The sequence below is a fragment of the Scophthalmus maximus genome, chromosome 18 (genome assembly GCF_022379125.1).
Source record: "Scophthalmus maximus strain ysfricsl-2021 chromosome 18, ASM2237912v1, whole genome shotgun sequence".
NCBI lineage: Eukaryota > Metazoa > Chordata > Actinopteri > Pleuronectiformes > Scophthalmidae > Scophthalmus > Scophthalmus maximus.
Window position 1 is genome coordinate 1,050,878 of NC_061532.1, and position 14,123 is coordinate 1,065,000.

General features: G+C 42.3%; 12 non-coding genes across 12 annotated transcripts; all 12 read right to left on the reverse strand.

The window, feature by feature from the left end:
- Positions 1 to 1,511: 1,511 nt before the first annotated feature.
- Positions 1,512 to 1,593, reverse strand: trnas-uga. Its single transcript has one exon. It is a non-coding gene; the product is annotated as a tRNA-Ser (tRNA).
- A 981-nt stretch (positions 1,594 to 2,574) lies between these two features.
- Positions 2,575 to 2,656, reverse strand: trnas-aga. Its single transcript has one exon. It is a non-coding gene; the product is annotated as a tRNA-Ser (tRNA).
- Positions 2,657 to 4,860: 2,204 nt separating this feature from the next.
- Positions 4,861 to 4,932, reverse strand: trnag-ucc. The gene has a single exon. It is a non-coding gene; the product is annotated as a tRNA-Gly (tRNA).
- Positions 4,933 to 6,449: 1,517 nt separating this feature from the next.
- On the reverse strand, positions 6,450 to 6,521 carry trnag-ucc. Its single transcript has one exon. It is a non-coding gene; the product is annotated as a tRNA-Gly (tRNA).
- Positions 6,522 to 7,191: 670 nt separating this feature from the next.
- trnas-aga lies at positions 7,192 to 7,273 on the reverse strand. The gene has a single exon. It is a non-coding gene; the product is annotated as a tRNA-Ser (tRNA).
- Positions 7,274 to 8,770: 1,497 nt separating this feature from the next.
- On the reverse strand, positions 8,771 to 8,852 carry trnas-aga. The gene has a single exon. It is a non-coding gene; the product is annotated as a tRNA-Ser (tRNA).
- A 979-nt stretch (positions 8,853 to 9,831) lies between these two features.
- trnas-uga lies at positions 9,832 to 9,913 on the reverse strand. The gene has a single exon. It is a non-coding gene; the product is annotated as a tRNA-Ser (tRNA).
- Positions 9,914 to 10,760: 847 nt separating this feature from the next.
- On the reverse strand, positions 10,761 to 10,842 carry trnas-aga. The gene has a single exon. It is a non-coding gene; the product is annotated as a tRNA-Ser (tRNA).
- Positions 10,843 to 10,935: 93 nt separating this feature from the next.
- trnag-ucc lies at positions 10,936 to 11,007 on the reverse strand. Its single transcript has one exon. It is a non-coding gene; the product is annotated as a tRNA-Gly (tRNA).
- An 819-nt stretch (positions 11,008 to 11,826) lies between these two features.
- On the reverse strand, positions 11,827 to 11,908 carry trnas-aga. Its single transcript has one exon. It is a non-coding gene; the product is annotated as a tRNA-Ser (tRNA).
- Positions 11,909 to 12,002: 94 nt separating this feature from the next.
- trnag-ucc lies at positions 12,003 to 12,074 on the reverse strand. The gene has a single exon. It is a non-coding gene; the product is annotated as a tRNA-Gly (tRNA).
- Positions 12,075 to 12,890: 816 nt separating this feature from the next.
- On the reverse strand, positions 12,891 to 12,972 carry trnas-aga. The gene has a single exon. It is a non-coding gene; the product is annotated as a tRNA-Ser (tRNA).
- Between the last annotated feature and the right edge of the window lie 1,151 nt (positions 12,973 to 14,123).

Here is a 14,123-nt window from a genome sequence, read left to right on the forward strand (position 1 = left end):
GTAACTTCCCCAGGAGCACTCCCTTCTGCCTCTTTTTCCTTCAACAGTTAATGTTTACGTGTGTGTGCGCGTGTGGCTTTCCCATTCATTCCAGTCTGCCTTTTTTTCCTTTAACATTTCATGTTTTCCTGCGTGCATGTCTTTGTCTGCTTTTGTGGTTTGTCGGAGAAAGTGGAAGGAAGATGCACAAATGTTGCTTGTGAACAAAGTTGTGTCAAAACTCGCATTGCGTCCAGTGGGAACGCACCATTAGAAACAAAAGACTTATGATTTTATCCTTTATCCTTCCACCCGGTAGTACCTTTTGGCTTCTTGGGTAATACTGTGCCATTGTCTTGGCTTCGATGCGGGCTTATCATTTCACCTTTCCACTTGGTAATACCTTTTCTTTTGCAAGGATTTTAATGCGACGTTGGTTGGTCTCTAAATTACCAAACCATCAAGTGCATGAAAGTTACCTACTGTTGTTGGCAGGATTTTAAACTGCACGGGGAGACCCCAATGGTTCTCTCATCCATTTCGTAACTTGTAACGTAGAGCTTGATATGACAAAGGACAAGAAACAGAGCAAACACCTTTGTCTATGAAACATAAGACTTAGCAATTGACTTTTCCCCCTGGTAATACGTTTTTGCGGCAAGGACTGTACAGCACTGTTGTGTTGGCCCGTGTGTAAATCCTCAAAAAACAAGGCACATGAAAAGCAACCTGACGTTATCGGCTGGATTCGAAACCTGCGCGGGGAGACCCCAATGGATTTCTAGTCCTATACCACCATCGCCACTGAATTCAAAAATACATGGCTGATGGAGCAGGTGGATTATGGGACATAATGAAGGAGGATGCCATGAAAAGAGTACCCAAAGAAAACAAGATGGTGGTCCACGAGGATAGCATAGTAGAAGAGGCAGTTTAACACAAAGTATTGTAACACTTGAAAATAATGCGTTCAAATTCACAAATGTCTCTACATAACCTTTGAGTACAAGCACACAGGGCTTGTTGTGACAAAGGACATGGAGATAGAGCAAATAGCATTGTCTGAATCTGTCTTTGAAACACAGGACTTATCATTACAATTTTCCACCTGGTATTACTTTCTGTTGCCAGGGTTGTACTTCGGTATTCTCTTGTTGGCTCTAATGATGGGTTGGTCGGTCTCTATACTCTCAAAACATCACAAAACCTAGTGACCTCAGCAGAATTGTCTTGTTGGCTCCAACGTGGTCCTGGTTGGTTCTAAATTCTCAAACAATCAAGAACATGAAAAGCAACCTACCATTGTTGGGGAGACCTTTAGGGATCTTTAGACAATTACGTAGCTCGTAACGTAGAGCTTGATATTACAAAGGACAGGAGACAGCAAATACCTTTGTCCTCGATACATAGGACTTGGAATTTAACTTTTCCCCCTGGTAATAAATTTTTGTTGCAAGTTTCAGAACTTGTACTGCAATGTTGTCTTGGACCGTGTGTCTCTGAAACCACATGTCACACGAAAAGCAGCCTGACGTTATCGGCAGGATTCAAACCTGCGCGGGGAGACCCCAATGGATTTCAGGTCCATCGCTTTAACCAATCGGCCACGACAACCACATCAGACACACTCATCAGAATTAGCACTACGGTAAGTCAACCCTATATGCTTTTGTGGCATTAAAATCAAAAGGTGGGTCCCAACGATACCTGCGAATTGAACCTGGGTCAACTGCTTGGAAAGCAGCTATGCTCACCACTATACCACCATCGCCACTTAATTCAAAATACATGGCTGATGGAGCAGGTGGATTATGGGATATAATGAAGGAGAATCCCATGAAAAGAGTGCCCAAAGGAAACAAGATGGTGGTCCACGAGGAGAACAGAGTAGAAGAGACAGTTTAACACAAAGTATTGTAACACATGAAAAGAATGCGTTCAAATTCATAAATGTCTCTACATAACCTTTGAGTACAAGCACACAGGGCTTGTTGTGATAAAGGACATGGCGATAGAGCAAATAGCTTTGTCTGAATCTGTCTTTGAAACACAGGACTTATAATTACAATTTTCCACCTGATATTACTTTCTGTTGCCATGGTTGTACTTTGGTATTCTTTTGTTGGCTCGAACGATGGGTTGGTCGGTCTCTATACTCTCAAAACATCACAAAATCTTGCTGTACTGCAGGATTGTCTTGTTGGCTCCAACGTGGGCCAGGTTGGTTCTAAATTCTCAAATTTTTTCGGGTAGGATTTTAACCTGTGCAGGACTTAAGTCCATTACGTAGCTTGATATGACAAGGGACAAGAGACGGAGCAAATATCTTTGTCCTTGAAACATGAAAACCAACCTACCATTGTTGGCAGGATTTTAACCTGTGCGGGGAGACCTTTAGGGATCTTTTGTCCATTACGTCGCTTGTTACGTAGAGCTTGATATTACAAAGGACAGGAGACAGTCCTCGATACATATGACTTGGAATTTCACTTTTCCCCCTGGTAATAACTTTTTGTTGCAAGGATTGTACTGCAATGTTATCTTGGAGCATGTGTAAGGTCTGAAACCAAATGTCACACGAAAAAAGCAGCCTGACGTTATCGGCAGGATTTGAACCTGAGCGGGGGGACCCCAATGGATATCTAGTCCATCGCCTTAACCACTCGGCCACAACAACCACATCAGAAACACTCATCAGAATTAGCACGACGGTAAGTCAACCCTATATGCTTTTGTGGCATTAAAATCAAATGGTGGGTCCCAACGATACCTGCGAATCGAACCCGGGTCAACTGCTTGGAAGGCAGCTATGCTCACCACTATACCACCATCGCCACCAAATACATGGCTGATGCAGCAGGTGAATTGAGGGATATAATGTAGGAGGATCCCATGAAAAGAGTGCCCAAAGAAAACAAGATGGTGGTCCACGAGGAGAGCAGAGTAGAAGAGGTAGTTTAACACTAAGTATTGTAACACTTGAAAATAATGCGTTCAAATTCACAAATGTCTCTACATAACCTTTGAGTACAAGCACACAGGGCTTGTTGTGACAAAGGACATGGCGATAGAGCAAATAGCTTTGTCTGAATCTGTCTTTGAAACACAGGACTTATAATTACAATTTTCCACCTGGTATTACTTTCTGTTGCCATGGTTGTACTTTGGTATTCTCTTGTTGGCTCTAATGATGGGTTGGTCGGTCTCTATACTCTCAAATCATCACAAAACCTAGTGACCTCAGCAGAATTGTCTTGTTGGCTCCAACGTGGGCCTGGTTGGTTCTAAATTCTCAAACAATCAAGAACATGAAAAGCAACCTACCATTGTTGAGGAGACCTTTAGGGATCTCTAGTCCATTACGTAGCTCGTAACGTAGAGCTTGATATTACAAAGGACAGGAGACAGCAAATACCTTTGTCCTCGAAACATAGGACTTGGAAATTCACTTTTCCCGCTGGTAATAAGTTTTTGTTGCAACTATTGTACTTCAATGTTGTGACGTTTAATAATCCGTTCAAATTCATAAATGTCTCTACATAACCTTTGAGTACAAGCACACAGGGCATGTTGTGACAAAGGACATGGCGATAGAGCAAATAGCTTTGTCTAAATCGGTCTTTGAAACACAGGACTTATAATTACAATTTTCCACCTGGTATTACTTTCTGTTGCCATGGTTGTACTTTGGTATTCTCTTGTTGGCTCTAATGATGGGTTGGTCGGTCTCTATACTCTCAAAACATCACAAAACCTAGTGACCTCAGCAGAATTGTCTTGTTGGCTCCAACGTGGGCCTGGTTGGTTCTAAATTCTCAAACAATCAAGAACATGAAAAGCAACCTACCATTGTTGAGGAGACCTTTAGGGATCTCTAGTCCATTACGTAGCTCGTAACGTAGAGCTTGATATTACAAAGGACAGGAGACAGCAAATACCTTTGTCCTCGAAACATAGGACTTGGAAATTCACTTTTCCCGCTGGTAATAAGTTTTTGTTGCAACTATTGTACTTCAATGTTGTGACGTTTAATAATCCGTTCAAATTCATAAATGTCTCTACATAACCTTTGAGTACAAGCACACAGGGCATGTTGTGACAAAGGACATGGCGATAGAGCAAATAGCTTTGTCTAAATCGGTCTTTGAAACACAGGACTTATAATTACAATTTTCCACCTGGTATTACTTTCTGTTGCCAGGGTTGTACTTCGGTATTCTCTTGTTGGCTCTAACGATTGGTTGGTCGGTCTCTATACTCTCAAAACATCACAAAACCTTGTTGTACTGCAGGATTGTCTTGTTGTCTCCAACATGGACCTGGTAGTTCTAAATTCTCAATTTTTTTTGGGTAGGATTTTAACCTGTGCAGGACTTTAGTCCATTATGTAGCTTGTAACGTAGAGCTTGATATGACAAGGGACAAGAGACAGAGCAAATATCTTTGTCCTTGAAACATGAAAACCAACCTACCATTGTTGGCAGGATTTTAACCTGTGCGGGGAGACCTTTAGGGATCTTTAGTCCATTACGTAGCTTGTAACATAGAGCTTGATATTACAAAGGACAGGAGACAGCAAATACCTTTGTCCTCGATACAAAGGACCTGGAATTTCACTTTTCCCCCTGGTAATAACTTTTTGTTGTAACTATTGTATTTCAATGTAGTCTTGGACCATGTGTAAGTTCTGAAACCAAATGTCACGTGAAAAGCAGCCTGATGTTATCAACAGGATTCAAACCAGCTGGGGGATGGATTTCTAGTCAATCGCCTTGACCACTCGGCCACAACGGCCACGTCAGACCCACTTCGTCATCAGATTTAGCACGGCACTATGTGCTTTTTTGGCATTATAATCAAAAGATGGGTCCAAACTATAACTGCGATGGCCGGGAAGCGAACCCGGGTCAACTGCTTGGAAGGCAGCTATGCTCACCACTATACCACCATCGCCACTAAATTCAAATACATGGCTGATGCAGCAGGTTGATTATGGGATATAATGTAGGAGGATCCCATGAAAAGAGTGCCCAAAGAAAACAAGATTGTGGTCCAGTAGAAGAGGCAGTTTAACACAGAGTATTGTAACACATGAAAATAATGCGTTCAAATTCATAAATGTCTCTACATAACCTTTGAGTACAAGCACACAGGGCTTGTTGTGACAAAGGACATGGCGATAGAGCAAATAGCTTTGTCTGAATCTGTGTTTGAAACACAGGACTTATAATTACAATTTTCCACCTGGTATTACTTTCTGTTGCCATGGTTGTACTTTGGTATTCTCTTGTTGGCTCTAACGATGGGTTGGTCGGTCTCTATACTCTCAAAACATCACAAAACCTAGTGACCTCAACAGAATTGTCTTGTTGGCTCCAACGTGGGCCTGGTTGGTTCTAAATTCTCAAACAATCAAGAACATGAAAAGCAACCTACCATTGTTGAGGAGACCTTTAGGGATCTCTAGTCCATTACGTAGCTCGTAACGTAGAGCTTGATATTACAAAGGACAGGAGACAGCAAATACCTTTGTCCTCGAAACATAGGACTTGGAAATTCACTTTTCCCGCTGGTAATAAGTTTTTGTTGCAACTATTGTACTTCAATGTTGTGACGTTTAATAATCCGTTCAAATTCATAAATGTCTCTACATAACCTTTGAGTACAAGCACACAGGGCATGTTGTGACAAAGGACATGGCAATAGAGCAAATAGCTTTGTCTAAATCGGTCTTTGAAACACAGGACTTATAATTACAATTTTCCACCTGGTATTACTTTCTGTTGCCAGGGTTGTACTTCGGTATTCTCTTGTTGGCTCTAACGATTGGTTGGTCGGTCTCTATACTCTCAAAACATCACAAAACCTTGTTGTACTGCAGGATTGTCTTGTTGTCTCCAACATGGACCTGGTAGTTCTAAATTCTCAATTTTTTTTGGGTAGGATTTTAACCTGTGCAGGACTTTAGTCCATTATGTAGCTTGTAACGTAGAGCTTGATATGACAAGGGACAAGAGACAGAGCAAATATCTTTGTCCTTGAAACATGAAAACCAACCTACCATTGTTGGCAGGATTTTAACCTGTGCGGGGAGACCTTTAGGGATCTTTAGTCCATTACGTAGCTTGTAACATAGAGCTTGATATTACAAAGGACAGGAGACAGCAAATACCTTTGTCCTCGATACAAAGGACCTGGAATTTCACTTTTCCCCCTGGTAATAACTTTTTGTTGTAACTATTGTATTTCAATGTAGTCTTGGACCATGTGTAAGTTCTGAAACCAAATGTCACGTGAAAAGCAGCCTGATGTTATCAACAGGATTCAAACCAGCTGGGGGATGGATTTCTAGTCAATCGCCTTGACCACTCGGCCACAACGGCCACGTCAGACCCACTTCGTCATCAGATTTAGCACGGCACTATGTGCTTTTTTGGCATTATAATCAAAAGGTGGGTCCAAACTATAACTGCGATGGCCGGGAAGCGAACCCGGGTCAACTGCTTGGAAGGCAGCTATGCTCACCACTATACCACCATCGCCACTAAATTCAAATACATGGCTGATGCAGCAGGTGGATTATGGGATATAATGTAGGAGGATCCCATGAAAAGAGTGCCCAAAGAAAACAAGATGGTGGTCCAGTAGAAGAGGCAGTAAATTCATAAATGTCTCTACATAACCTTTGAGTACAAGCACACAGGGCTTGTTGTGACAAAGGACATGGCGATAGAGCAAATACCTTTGTCTAAATCTGTCTTTGAAACACAGGACTTATCTTTACAATTTTCTCCCTGGTATTACTTTCTGTTGCCAGGGTTGTACTTCGGTATTCTCTTGTTGGCTCTAACGATGGGTTGGTCGGTCTCTATACTCTCAAAACATGACAAAACCTTGTTGTAATGCAGGATTGTCTTGTTGGCTCCAACGTGGGCCAGGTTGGTTCTAAATTCTCAAACAATCAAGAACATGAAAAGCAACCTACCATTGTTGGGGAGACCTTTAGGGATCTCTAGTCCATTACGTAGCTCGTAACGTAGAGCTTGATATTACAAAGGACAGGAGACAGCAAATACCTTTGTCCTCGATACATAGGACTTGGAATTTCACTTTTCCCCTGGTAATAACTTTTTGTTGCAAGGATTGTACCGCAATGTTGTCTTGGACCGTGTGTAAGTTCTGAAACCACATGTCACACGAAAAGCAGCCATACGTTATCGGCAGGATTCGAACCTGTGCGGGGGGACCCCAATGGATATCTAGTCCATCGCCTTAACCACTCGGCCACGACAACCACATCAGACACACTCATCAGAATTAGCAGGACGGTAAGTCAACCCTATATGCTTTTGTGGCATTAAAATCAAAAGGTGGGTCCCAACGATACCTGCGAATTGAACCCGGGTCAACTGCTTGGAAAGCAGCTATGCTCACCATTATACCACCATCGCCACTTAGTTCAAAATACATGGCTGATGGAGTAGGTGGATTATGGGATATAATGAAGGAGAATCCCATGAAAAGAGTGCCCAAAGGAAACAAGATGGTGGTCCACGAGGAGAACAGAGTTGAAGAGGCAGTTTAACACAAAGTATTGTAACACATGAAAAGAATGCGTTCAAATTCATAAATGTCTCTACATAACCGTTGAGTACAAGAACACAGGGCTTGTTGTGACAAAGGACATGGCGATAGAGCAAATACCTTTGTCTAAATCTGTCTTTGAAACACAGGACTTATCTTTACAATTTTCTCCCTGGTATTACTTTCTGTTGCCAGGGTTGTACTTCGGTATTCTCTTGTTGGCTCTAACGATGGGTTGGTCGGTCTCTATACTCTCAAAACATCACAAAACCTAGTGACCTCAACAGAATTGTCTTGTTGGCTCCAACGTGGGCCTGGTTGGTTCTAAATTCTCAAACAATCAAGAACATGAAAAGCAACCTACCATTGTTGGGGAGACCTTTAGGGATCTCTAGTCCATTACGTAGCTCGTAACGTAGAGCTTGATATTACAAAGGACAGGAGACAGCAAATACCTTTGTCCTCGAAACATAGGACTTGGAAATTCACTTTTCCCGCTGGTAATAAGTTTTTGTTGCAACTATTGTACTTCAATGTTGTGACGTTTAATAATGCGTTCATATTCATGAATGTCTCTACATAACCTTTGAGTACAAGCACACAGGGCTTGTTGTGACAAAGGACATGCTGATAGAGCAAATAGCTTTGTCTGAATCTGTCTTTGAAACACAGGACTTATCATTACAATTTTCCACCTGGTATTACTTTCTGTTGCCATGGTTGTACTTTGGTTTTCTCTTGTTGGCTCTAACGATGGGTTGGTCGGTCTCTATACTCTCAAAACATCACAAAATCTTGCTGTACTGCAGGATTGTCTTGTTGGCTCCAACGTGGGCCTGGTTGGTTCTAAATTCTCAAACTTTTTTGGGTAGGATTTTAACCTGTGCAGGACTTAAGTCCATTACGTAGCTTGATATGACAAGGGACAAGAGACAGAGCAAATATCTTTGTCCTTGAAACATGAAACCCAACCTACCATTGTTGGCAGGATTTTAACCTGTGCGGGGAGACCTTTAGGGATCTTTAGTCCATTACGTAGCGCTTGATACTACAAAGGACAGGAGACAGCAAATACCTTTGTCCTTGATACATAGGACTTGGAATTTCACTTTTCCCCCTGGTAATAACTTTTTGTTGCAAGGATTGTAATGTTGTCTTGGACCGTGTGGAACTTCTGAAACCACATGTCACACGAAAAGCAGCCTGACGTTATCGGCAGGATTCGAAACTGAGCGGGGAGACCCCAATGGATTTCTAGTCCATCGCCTTAACCACTCGGCCACGACAACCACATCAGACACACTCATCAGAATTAGCACGACGGTAAGTCAACCCTATATGCTTTTGTGGCATTAAAATCAAAAGGTGGGTCTCAACGATACCTGCGAATTGAACCCGGGTCAACTGCTTGGAAAGCAGCTATGCTCACCACTATACCACCATCGCCACTTAATTCAAAATACATGGCTGATGGAGCAGGTGGATTATGGAATATAATGAAGGAGAATCCCATGAAAAGAGTGCCCAAAGGAAACAAGATGGTGGTCCACGAGGATAGCAGAGTAGAAGAGGCAGTTTAACACAAAGTATTGTAACACATGAAAAGAATGCGTTCAAATTCATAAATGTCTCTACATAACCGTTGAGTACAAGCACACAGGGCTTGTTGTGACAAAGGACATGGCGATAGAGCAAATACCTTTGTCTAAATCTGTCTTTGAAACACAGGACTTATCTTTACAATTTTCTCCCTGGTATTACTTTCTGTTGCCAGGGTTGTACTTCGGTATTCTCTTGTTGGCTCTAACGATGGGTTGGTCGGTCTCTATACTCTCAAAACATCACAAAACCTTGCTGTACTGCAGGATTGTCTTGTTGGCTCCAACGTGGGCCTGGTTGGTTTTAAATTCTCAAATTTTTTTGGGTAGGATTTTAACCTGTGCAGGACTTAAGTCCATTACATAGCTTGATATGACAAGGGACAAGAGACAGAGCAAATATCTTTGTCCTTGAAACATGAAAACCAACCTACCATTGTTGGCAGGATTTTAACCTGTGCGGGGAGACCTTTAGGGATCTTTAGTCCATTACGTAGCGCTTGCTATTACAAAGGACAGGAGACAGCAAATACCTTTGTCCTTGATACATAGGACTTGGAATTTCACTTTTCCCCCTGGTAATAACTTTTTGTTGCAAGGATTGTACTGCAATGTTGTCTTAGAGAATGTGTAAGGTCTGAAACCACATGTCACACGAAAAGCAGCCTGACGTTATCGGCAGGATTCGAACCTGCGCGGGGAGACCCCAATGGATTTCAAGTCCATCGCCTTAACCACTCGGCCACGACAACCACATCAGACCTGCTCATCAGAATTAGCACGGCGGTAAGTCAACCCTATATGCTTTTGTGGCATTAAAATCAAAAGGTGGGTCTCAACGATACCTGCGAATTGAACCCGGGTCAACTGCTTGGAAAGCAGCTATGCTCACCACTATACCACCATCGCCACTAAATTCAAATACATGGCTGATGCATCAGGTGGATTATGGGATATAATGTAGGAGGATCCCATGAAAAGAGTGCCCAAAGAAAACAAGATGGTGGTCCACGAGGAGAGCAGAGTAGAAGAGGCAGTTTAACACAAAGTATTGTAACACATGAAAATAATGCGTTCAAATTCATAAATGTCTCTACATAACCTTTGAGTACAAGCACACAGGGCTTGTTGTGACAAAGGACATGGCGATAGAGCAAATAGCTTTGTCTGAATCTGTCTTTGAAACACAGGACTTATAATTACAATTTTCCACCTGGTATTACTTTCTGTTGCCATGGTTGTACTTTGGTTTTCTCTTGTTGGCTCTAACGATGGGTTGGTCGGTCTCTATACTCTCAAAACATCGCTGTACAGCAGGATTGTCTTGTTGGCTCCAACGTGGGCCTGGTTGGTTCTAAATTCTCAAATTTTTTTGGGTAGGATTTTAACCTGTGCGGGGAGACCTTTAGGGATCTTTAGTCCATTACGTAGCGCTTGTTATTACAAAGGACAGGAGACAGCAAATACCTTTTTCCTCAATACATAGGACTTGGAATTTCACTTTTCCCCCTGGCAATATCTTTTTGTTGAAAGGATTGTAATGTTGTCTTGGACCGTGTGGAACTTCTGAAACCACATGTCACACGAAAAGCAGCCTAACGTTATCGGCAGGATTCGAACCTGCGCGGGGAGACCCCAATGGATTTCTAGTCCATCGCCTTAACCACTCGGCCACGACAACCACATCAGCAAACTCATCAGAATTAGGATGACGGTAAGTCAACCCTATATGCTTTTGTGGCATTAAAATCATAAGGTGGGTCCAAACTATAACTGCGATGGCCGGGAATCGAACCCGGGTCAACTGCTTGGAAGGCAGCTATGCTCACCACTATACCACCAACGCCACTAAATTCAAAAACATGGCTGATGCATCAGGTGGATTATGGGATATAATGTAGGAGGATCCCATGAAAAGAGTGCCCAAAGAAAACAAGATGGTGGTCCACGAGGAGAGCAGAGTAGAAGAGGCAGTTTAACACAAAGTATTGTAACACTTGAAAATAATGCGTTCAAATTCACAAATGTCTCTACATAACCTTTGAGTACAAGCACACAGGGCTTGTTGTGACAAAGGACATGGCGATAGAGCAAATAGCTTTGTCTGAATCTGTCTTTGAAACACAGGACTTATAATTACAATTTTCCACCTGGTATTACTTTCTGTTGCCATGGTTGTACTTTGGTTTTCTCTTGTTGGCTCTAACGATGGGTTGGTCGGTCTCTATACTCTCAAAACATCACAAAATCTTGCTGTACTGCAGGATTGTGTTGTTGGCTCCAACGTGGGCCTGGTTGGTTCTAAATTCTCAAATTTTTTTGGGTAGGATTTTAACCTGTGCAGGACTTAAGTCCATTACGTAGCTTGATATGACAAGGGACAAGAGACAGAGCAAATGTCTTTGTCCTTGAAACATGAAAACCAACCTACCATTGTTGGCAGGATTTTAGCCTGTGCAGGGAGACCTTTAGGGATCTTTAGTCCATTACGTAGCACTTGATATTACAAAGGACAGGAGACAGCAAATACCTTTGTCCTTGATACATAGGACTTGGAATTTCACTTTTCCCTGGTAATAACTTTTTGTTGCAAGGATTGTACTGCAATGTTGTCTTAGAGAATGTGTAAGGTCTGAAACCACATGTCACACGAAAAGCAGCCTGACGTTATCGGCAGGATTCGAACCTGCGCGGGGAGACCCCAATGGATTTCTAGTCCATCGCCTTAACCACTCGGCCACGACAACCACATCAGACACACTCATCAGAATTAGGATGACGGTAAGTCAACCCTATATGCTTTTGTGGCATTAAAATCAAAAGGTGGGTCCAAACTATAACTGCGATGGCCGGGAATCGAACCCGGGTCAACTGCTTGGAAGGCAGCTATGCTCACCACTATACCACCATCGCCACTAAATTCAAAAACATGGCTGATGCAGCAGGTGGATTATGGGATATAATGTAGGAGGATCCCATGAAAAGAGTGCCCAAAGAAAACAAGATGGTGGTCCACGAGGAGAGCAGAGTAGAAGAGGCAGTTTAACACAAAGTATTGTAACACTTGAAAATAATGCGTTCAAATTCACAAATGTCTCTACATAACCTTTGAGTACAAGCACACAGGGCTTGTTGTGACAAAGGACATGGCGATAGAGCAAATAGCTTTGTCTGAATCTGTCTTTGAAACACAGGACTTATCATTACAATTTTCCACCTGGTATTACTTTCTGTTGCCATGGTTGTACTTTGGTTTTCTCTTGTTGGCTCTAACGATGGGTTGGTCGGTCTCTATACTCTCAAAACATCACAAAATCTTGCTGTACTGCAGGATTGTCTTGTTGGCTCCAACGTGGGCCTGGTTGGTTCTAAATTCTCAAACTTTTTTGGGTAGGATTTTAACCTGTGCAGGACTTAAGTCCATTACGTAGCTTGATATGACAAGGGACAAGAGACAGAGCAAATATCTTTGTCCTTGAAACATGAAACCCAACCTACCATTGTTGGCAGGATTTTAACCTGTGCGGGGAGACCTTTAGGGATCTTTAGTCCATTACGTAGCGCTTGATACTACAAAGGACAGGAGACAGCAAATACCTTTGTCCTTGATACATAGGACTTGGAATTTCACTTTTCCCCCTGGTAATAACTTTTTGTTGCAAGGATTGTAATGTTGTCTTGGACCGTGTGGAACTTCTGAAACCACATGTCACACGAAAAGCAGCCTGACGTTATCGGCAGGATTCGAAACTGAGCGGGGAGACCCCAATGGATTTCTAGTCCATCGCCTTAACCACTCGGCCACGACAACCACATCAGACACACTCATCAGAATTAGCACGACGGTAAGTCAACCCTATATGCTTTTGTGGCATTAAAATCAAAAGGTGGGTCTCAACGATACCTGCGAATTGAACCCGGGTCAACTGCTTGGAAAGCAGCTATGCTCACCACTATACCACCATCGCCACTTAATTCAAAATACATGGCTGATGGAGCAGGTGGATTATGGAATATAATGAAGGAGAATCCCATGAAAAGAGTGCCCAAAGGAAACAAGATGGTGGTCCACGAGGATAGCAGAGTAGAAGAGGCAGTTTAACACAAAGTATTGTAACACATGAAAAGAATGCGTTCAAATTCATAAATGTCTCTACATAACCGTTGAGTACAAGCACACAGGGCTTGTTGTGAAAAGGACATGGCGATAGAGCAAATAGCTTTGTCTGAATCTGTCTTTGAAACACAGGACTTATAATTACAATTTTCCACCTGGTATTACTTTCTGTTGCCAGGGTTGTACTTCGGTATTCTCTTGTTGGCTCTAATGATGGGTTGGTCGGTCTCTATACTCTCAAAACATCACAAAACCTAGTGACCTCAGCAGAATTGTCTTTTTGGCTCTGACGTGGGCCTGGTTGGTTCTAAATTCTCAAACAATCAAGAACATGAAAAGCAACCTACCATTGTTGGGGAGACCTTTAGGGATCTCTATTCCATTACGTAGCTCGTAACGTAGAGCTTGATATTACAAAGGACAGGAGACAGCAAATACCTTTGTCCTCGAAACATAGGACTTGGAAATTCACTTTTCCCGCTGGTAATAAGTTTTTGTTGCAACTATTGTACTTCAATGTTGTGACGTTTAATAATGCGTTCAAATTCATAAATGTCTCTACATAACCTTTGAGTACAAGCACACAGGGCTTGTTGTGACAAAGGACATGGCGATAGAGCAAATAGCTTTGTCTGAATCTGTCTTTGAAACATAGGACTTATAATTACAATTTTCCACCTGGTATTACTTTCTGTTGCCATGGTTGTACTTTGGTATTCTCTTGTTGGCTCTAACGATGGGTTGGTCGGTCTCTATACTCTCAAAACATCACAAAATCTTGCTGTACTGCAGGATTGTCTTGTTGGCTCCAACGTGGGCCTGGTTGGTTCTAAATTCTCAAACTT